We start from the raw sequence: 7215 nt of genomic DNA, 5'->3' as shown, positions 1-7215 counted from the left end.
CCCATGTCGTAAATTCTTCCTCCAAAATTCAAAAATAGGTTGAAGTTTGTCAAATATTCCTTTCTTCCCAATTCAAAAGCCAATAACTTGATTTCACTTAAATGCAAATTGTAAAAAATGAAACTCATATTTATATACAAATTTTTTTTAAAAAAAAAAGCCTCCTTATTGGCCGACTAGGTAAAAAATCTAAGGAGCCAACTAGAGAAACACCCCTATGGTCAGGGTAGGGGTTATCCTGCTTTCATAGTTTTGATCGAAACTAGCTTGACAGTTTCGATCGAAACTATGAAAGCAGTTTGCTAACCGCTAGTGTAAACCGCGAATAGTTTCGATAGAAACTAAGACATTTAGTTTCTATTGAAAGTTTGCAAAATAGTTTTGGTAGAAACTAAGTTTCTATCGAAACTAGGTAGATAGAAGCCCACATGAATAATTTGAAGTTTTTTCAATGATTTCCTTTCTTCGGAGCTGAATTATTAGGTTCAAATGTAGCACTAAAGACCTAAAATTGTACATGATTGAAGTACTCTGAACTAGCTTTCTAATGACTATGAATTTGGTGCTTTTTGAATTTTTTAGGTATATATTTTTTAACATGAATTAAATATAGGTTTATTATAAAAAATAAATTGAAATATTCGATGCTCATGGAAAAATAGTAAATATAAAAATAACAATTTTGAAAAATAAGTACGGTCTCCGTATTTGAGTCACCTTTCAATCAAATTTTTCTTTTTAAAAATTGGGTAAATATATAATAAGTTACATGTGTCAAAAGCCATGTATGTCTAAATTAGTGTTATGCCAACTTTAAACTACAATAAAATATGAAATACTAACGATAAAGATATAAGACCAACTCTACAGTTTAGGTATGGATGTTAACAAACTAAATTCAAAAGAATCACATTGATATCTACTGTAGAAAAATGGTTGTGCATGTCAAAAATAGTGTCACTCTTTAAAAATTAGGTTTTTGATATCATACCAATTTTCGTAGGAGAAAAAATAATTCAATAAAATCAATTTTTAAAAAAGTAAAAAAAATAGATTTAGAATCTAGACACAAAATCCTAAAAGACTCTAGCTTACTTCATCTTCAAATTCCTAACTGTTAAACAGGAATTTGCATTTGAAAGTGAAAGTTTTCTTAAAAATTTAGAGTTCAGTGTCAGTTTAGACAAAAAAGAGTAACCCCTAATTATATGCACATTGGATGGGAAAAATATTCTTAGCTTGCTTTCTTGTGCAAAAGTTGTGGTATCAATGATTCATTATTTATTGTCCAGTTCAATTTTTTCATTTTAACCTTTCAATTACTAATATTAAAGCAACGTCAAAAATAATAACACATGTACCAAAAGTTGATCATACATTAGCTAATAATTGATCAATTTATAACTTTTTATGTTGGTAATTAATCCATTTATATTACAAAAGGACATTTAGTAAGTTCATTACTAATAAATAAACATGTGATTTGAAACAAAAGAATGGCTCTATGAACCATCCCTTTCTCATTGAAATTATAGCTTATTACTACTAAAATATGATATTCATTTTCCAATGTCTCTAGACAATCGATGACAGTAGCAATACACATGATAAGCTTTATACTATTCTCAAAACACAAACATCTTCTGGGCCAATTGAAGAAGATCCTTCCCATGCAATAGTTCTTACCATGTACAATTTATGGATATCAATCAAAAAATCTTGTAAGTTTTCATTCAAAGATCCTCCACATGCAACAACCTTTCTCGCCATGTCCTTCAACTTCTATGCCTCTCTCTTCATCTTTTTCCCTTTTTTTGTACTCAAAACAAGAGTAACCCCCTCTTTCACTCGTTGCTTATCTGGAATTCCATCTATATGCTCACACACTTGGATTCCAATGCCAAACTCTACAATAAGTTTAGAATTGAAGTGTTGATGTACATACACAACTATCCTTCCTAAAAATTGCACCATTGACTAAATTTCAAAAAAAAAAAAATTATTTAATTTTTTTTAAAAAAAATCAGCATTTGATCTTCATGATCTGTATATTTTGTGATCGAAAACAACAAAAATTTTGAAAAAATTTCATTGTGTTTTCATGAATCTAAAAAAGAATCATGTTCCACATTTTTAGTGTTTGGTACATTTTGTGTGGAGATTAGTTAATGCCTTGATTTACAATCATCAGCCATGTGGTCAATGGCACACCAAGAATCACACTTCCAAACATAGAATTCTACCTACAATGGCTCATGAAAGTGCCCACAGATGGGTGGGAGAGAATAACAAGTTGTGGCACCTAGCCCCATATGACCATCCCTCTATTCTTTGTTCACTCCGCGAACCCCTCAGGAAGATACTTGTGAGCCTGGTCCGACATCATGAGTTCAAGTTGTGGTGACACCTTGATGGCCCAGACGAAGGGTTGTTCGCTAGCTTCCACACCACTAGCCAAAGCCTTTACTTGTGCCTTTGTTAGAAATATCTGGCTTCCAAATGAAATATAAGCAACTGAACATGAGCTTTGAGAATCCAACCATTGGAGCAACTTGTCTTCACTAATGTCTACCACTTTACCTCAGGTGCCGAATTTTAGTGTACCTTCAAAGCAAGTAGATGGAAGTATTGGGCCTATAGACCACACCTTTTTCCCTATCAGATTACGTGACCAAGTGCAAGAAATGACACCACCACTATGTGGGGTTTCTCAAAAGGGCAACGACTACCCCGCCAGTTATTTCGACATGGTTGGATACCATGCCGCCCAAGCCCATACCATACAAATTGTACATATTTAAAATTATTCATAGCCATTATTTGTTTTGTATTTTGCAAGAGATTTTTGTATTGCATGCAATTCACAAGAGTTGTTCCATGTTCTGGCAGAGATTATTGTATTGCATAAAATTCACAAGATTGTGTTGTAGAATGAAAAGGTTAAAACTCTTTTTCTAAATGTTGAAGCAAAAGTATTATTATTATTATGATTACACTTCATTCTTTTTAATAATTGATTTTTTTTAAAACAACATTTGAACTTTTTTTGATTTTTTTAGTTTTAATTTTATAATAATAAGTAAAAGTATGTAGGTTAATAATTATAAAAATATATTATATAAATTTATTTAATAGTACAATTATTTTAATTTAAAATTTATATATTTTTTAAAATAAAATAATTATTTTAAAACTAAAAATTCATTTAGTTATGTTTTATGTTGTAATTTTTAACATTATAATATCTATTTAACACATATAAATAGAATAGTTTAAGTTAATATCATTTTTTTCAAAATTAAGATAATAATATCTAAATTATAATTATATATTCAAAATAAATAAATAACAATATTAGAATAAGACTAATGTTTTTTTATCACATTTCTTATTTTTATTGTTAAATAATAAGTATTCAATACTACATTCATTTCACCAAAAATTAATTTGGACCAATCAAAATAAAGATTTCATTTTTTTCATTTAAAAAATAATCATAATTTTTATTAAGTTTTAATTTGTTCTTTTAAATTTTCTAAATATATTAGCATTACATGTTATAACATGAGCACGTTATTACATGTTATGCTCATAGGCATAAATTTAATAATCTATATTAAATTGTTTCATAGCTGACAACAATATATAAGTTTATATCAAATTAGAGAATTTTTTAAATTTATTTTTTCATTTTAGAACATTTACCACAATGTTTGTAAATTTCATTCATGTAGGAAATTAGAAACACATATCTAATTTTAGAGTAGTTGAAAAAGAGTTAACATAAAATAATATTTCTTTTCTATTTTAGGACTTTTAAGATCTAGATCATTGAATAACTTGTTAGTAGTAAAAATTATGACAAATTAAAATTGTACTAAACTTTGGCAAAATTTGTGGAAGCAAATGATGCATCCTGAAAAACCACTCCTATAACACACATTGGTATAGACCAATAAAACTTCTAATAAATTATTTTATTATTTAGAAAATTTAAAAGAACAAATTAAAACTTAATAAAAAAATATGATTAGTTTTTAAATGCAAAAAATGAAATCTTTATTTTGATTGGTCCAAATTAATTTTTGGTGAAATGAATGTAGTATTGAATATTTATTTTTTAACAATAAAAGTAAGAAATGTGATAAACAAATATTAGTCTTATTCTAATATTGTTATTTATTTATTTTGAATATATAATTATAATTTAGATATTATTTTCTTAATTTTGAAAAAAATATGATTTTAACTTTAACTATTCTATTTAAAATATGTGTTAAAAAGATATTATAATGTTAAAAATTACAACATAAAACATAACTAAATGAATTTTTAGTTTTAAAATAATTTTATATTTAAAAAAAAATATAAATTTAAATTGAAATAATTGTACTATTAAATAAATGTATATAATATATTTTTAAAATTATTAACTTACATATTTTTACTTATTATTATAAAATTAAAACAAAAAAATGTTCAAATGATTTTTTTTTTTATCGATAAATGACCAAGGCCATGATGTTATATTATTAATCATAAAATAATTACAAAAGTGTTCCATTGTTCAAATGGGCATTGGTAGGAATGAACGGGGAAAGAAAATCTCTAGTCTAGCCCAAGACCTCAGTCCTATATTATTACAACATAAAAGGGGCACACCCCAGTCAGAAAATTCTAATTATCCATTATATTGTAAATATTTGTTTATAGTGATAATTAAATACATCACTCTTTGAAGCCACCAGTGCCTCCTGCTAGGGATTCCATTGTTTCCTTTTTGTTTATGCATAGATACCAAATGCACTCATCCCTATCTTACTATCTTGCCATCAAACTAGTTAATGATATATATTAAGATAGAATTCCATCTAATGCAAATCAGAATACATAAATCTTAATTAAAACAAAGATAGGACACCAATAAATACAATTAAAGTCTCCTATAAAATTCAAGATCATAAAACTAATTATGCCTGACCTAATAGAACAAAAGATTGATTAAAAGCCTAAAGTTGAGATAATGACAATAACAAAAACAAGATATAGATTTAGATTTGACTACTCAATTCTAGTAAACAAGTCTGATAGTATCCACCCCTAATTCCTTTTTTCCATACTCTGACCAACACCATTAAACATCGTATATGCCAACATAGAGATGCCTTATTAAATATAGAAAAACTATAATAGGTGAAGAAACTAGAGGCAACAAAGGACTTGAAAACATAAACCGAATGCTAGCTAAGGATAGAAGAATATAACCAAATGCCATAGTATTAAGTACAATAAATTATAAGTTCTACTAACTTAGCTAGTAACTTGCGAGTGACATGTAAAGTACATAGTTAAGGAGAGAAATAAGACCACTATCCCCCTTTATCTCCAGGATTCTGATCAACTATAGATAGAATAGAGTACCTTCCTTAAAATGAAATCACAGGAACAACCTCCCTATTTCCCAAGAAAATCCAATATAGAATTTTAAAATCTAAGATACTAAGGCAAGCTACTTATATAAAATAAAAAGAATAAACATAAGCATAAATCGAATAGCTATGAGTATTGTAAAAATAAAACATGTCAACAAATACTTCAATAGTCCATCATACATATTAAGCCTTTACCATTCAATTAACCATCACTCAAATAGATATCTATCATATAGTAATACTAATAATGAGCTTAGAACTAGGATGAATCCTACTAAACAACATGCATTATTTTAGAATTCAACTTGCTATCATTGAGCTAATTCTTGTTATTGCGTTTCCATTTTCCCCTACAAATAGAAAAGACCTATAATTCAGCTAGCATGTGTGATTCATCTCAATTATTTGGGAAATAAAAGGAAATAACACCATTTGACAAGCATATAGCATAATATATGATTTGAGGGCATGCGTAGGAGATATTGAGATCCACTTAAAATTCCTAAAAACAAATATTGTTGTGAATCCTGTAAAAAATAGAGCATGAAAACCCCTAAATTTGGAAGATATGCATATAATGCCTACAAAATCTTAACCCTTGTGTGAGTCCAAATCTGAAATACTCCAAAAAGGAAAAACTAAAAACCAGACTTCTTATGCTCCATATAGTATATATACACGATATTACAGAGTTCATCTTTCCAATCATTTACATCTATAATCTGCTAACATCTGAGAATGAAGTTCATATAGAGGAATGTCATAATCTATTAATCTTAACATATACCCATTATATAAACAATGATATTTATGAAATCTATCTACTACCATATTTCTAACCCTATCCAAAAAATAGAGCAAAATTCCTGGGAGGATGCCATTCATAAAAACTTACTTCCAATACACCATGATCACTTCAAGAATGTCATTAGGGTTCTCTACATAAAAATTCAGGGGGAATTCAAAGTCAGATTTTATCTTGCTAGTTTTCTTTGAGTTTAGAGTGCAGAAGTTTAGGGCATCAAGATCGTCGAAGACCACACCTAGTTGGATATATGCATTGAACAAAGTGAGGTAACTTGTTAACCATTCTCTACTTTCATCTATGATAATTCCTCTCCAATAAAGTAGAAATTGAATGCTTGCCACCATCTTGGGCCACTCATGGTAGAAGGCATAGTTCTCGCAAATTACTAATCAAGGTCGTCGATAAGCCATTTCTAATTTAGGAGACCCTAGAGGAAGATTCATAAATTTCTCTAGCAAAGGGATTCGAAACTTGTCATCTATGTTGTTAACTACTTGTTCTAGACCCTTCCTCCATACTAGATCAAATATGTTGTGGCAGAGTTTGATGATGTTGCCCACTTCAAACTTTGCTCTTGCCATACAACCAATGAAAGAATTGATGATATCGTTGTTGGTCCTCCACATGTACTGGTAGACAAAATCCCCTTCCTTGATGGCTCTACTAATGGCAATCCTAGACATATCATCCACTGGATAGAGAATCCTATTCCATCTCTTAGGTTTAACATTTCCATAGAAAGCCATTGTTCAGTTCTTGGTAGCATGAAAAATGATAATATTTGACTAATATTCGACTCCATATATTTTTAAAATTATTAACTTACATATTTTTACTTATTATTATAAAATTAAAACAAAAAAAAAAAAATGTTCAAATGTTGTTTAAAAAAATCAATTATTAAAAAGTATAAAGTGTAATCATAATAATAATAATACTTTTGCTTCAGCACTTACAAAAAAAAGTTTTAACCTT

The 7215-nt window shown here is 28.3% G+C and overlaps 1 pseudogene; it reads right to left on the bottom strand.

Annotated features, from left to right (window-relative positions):
* Positions 1-1614: 1614 nt before the first annotated feature.
* LOC149579700 (scopoletin glucosyltransferase-like) lies at positions 1615-6986 on the bottom strand (annotated as a pseudogene).
* Positions 6987-7215: the final 229 nt, after the last annotated feature.

The sequence above is a fragment of the Cupressus sempervirens genome, chromosome 1, assembly GCF_028749045.1.
Source record: "Cupressus sempervirens isolate cs-2001-9-10 chromosome 1, ASM2874904v1, whole genome shotgun sequence".
NCBI classification, from domain to species: domain Eukaryota; kingdom Viridiplantae; phylum Streptophyta; class Pinopsida; order Cupressales; family Cupressaceae; genus Cupressus; species Cupressus sempervirens.
Note: the sequence above shows the minus strand (reverse complement) of the source record. Positions and strands in the feature narration are given on the sequence as shown.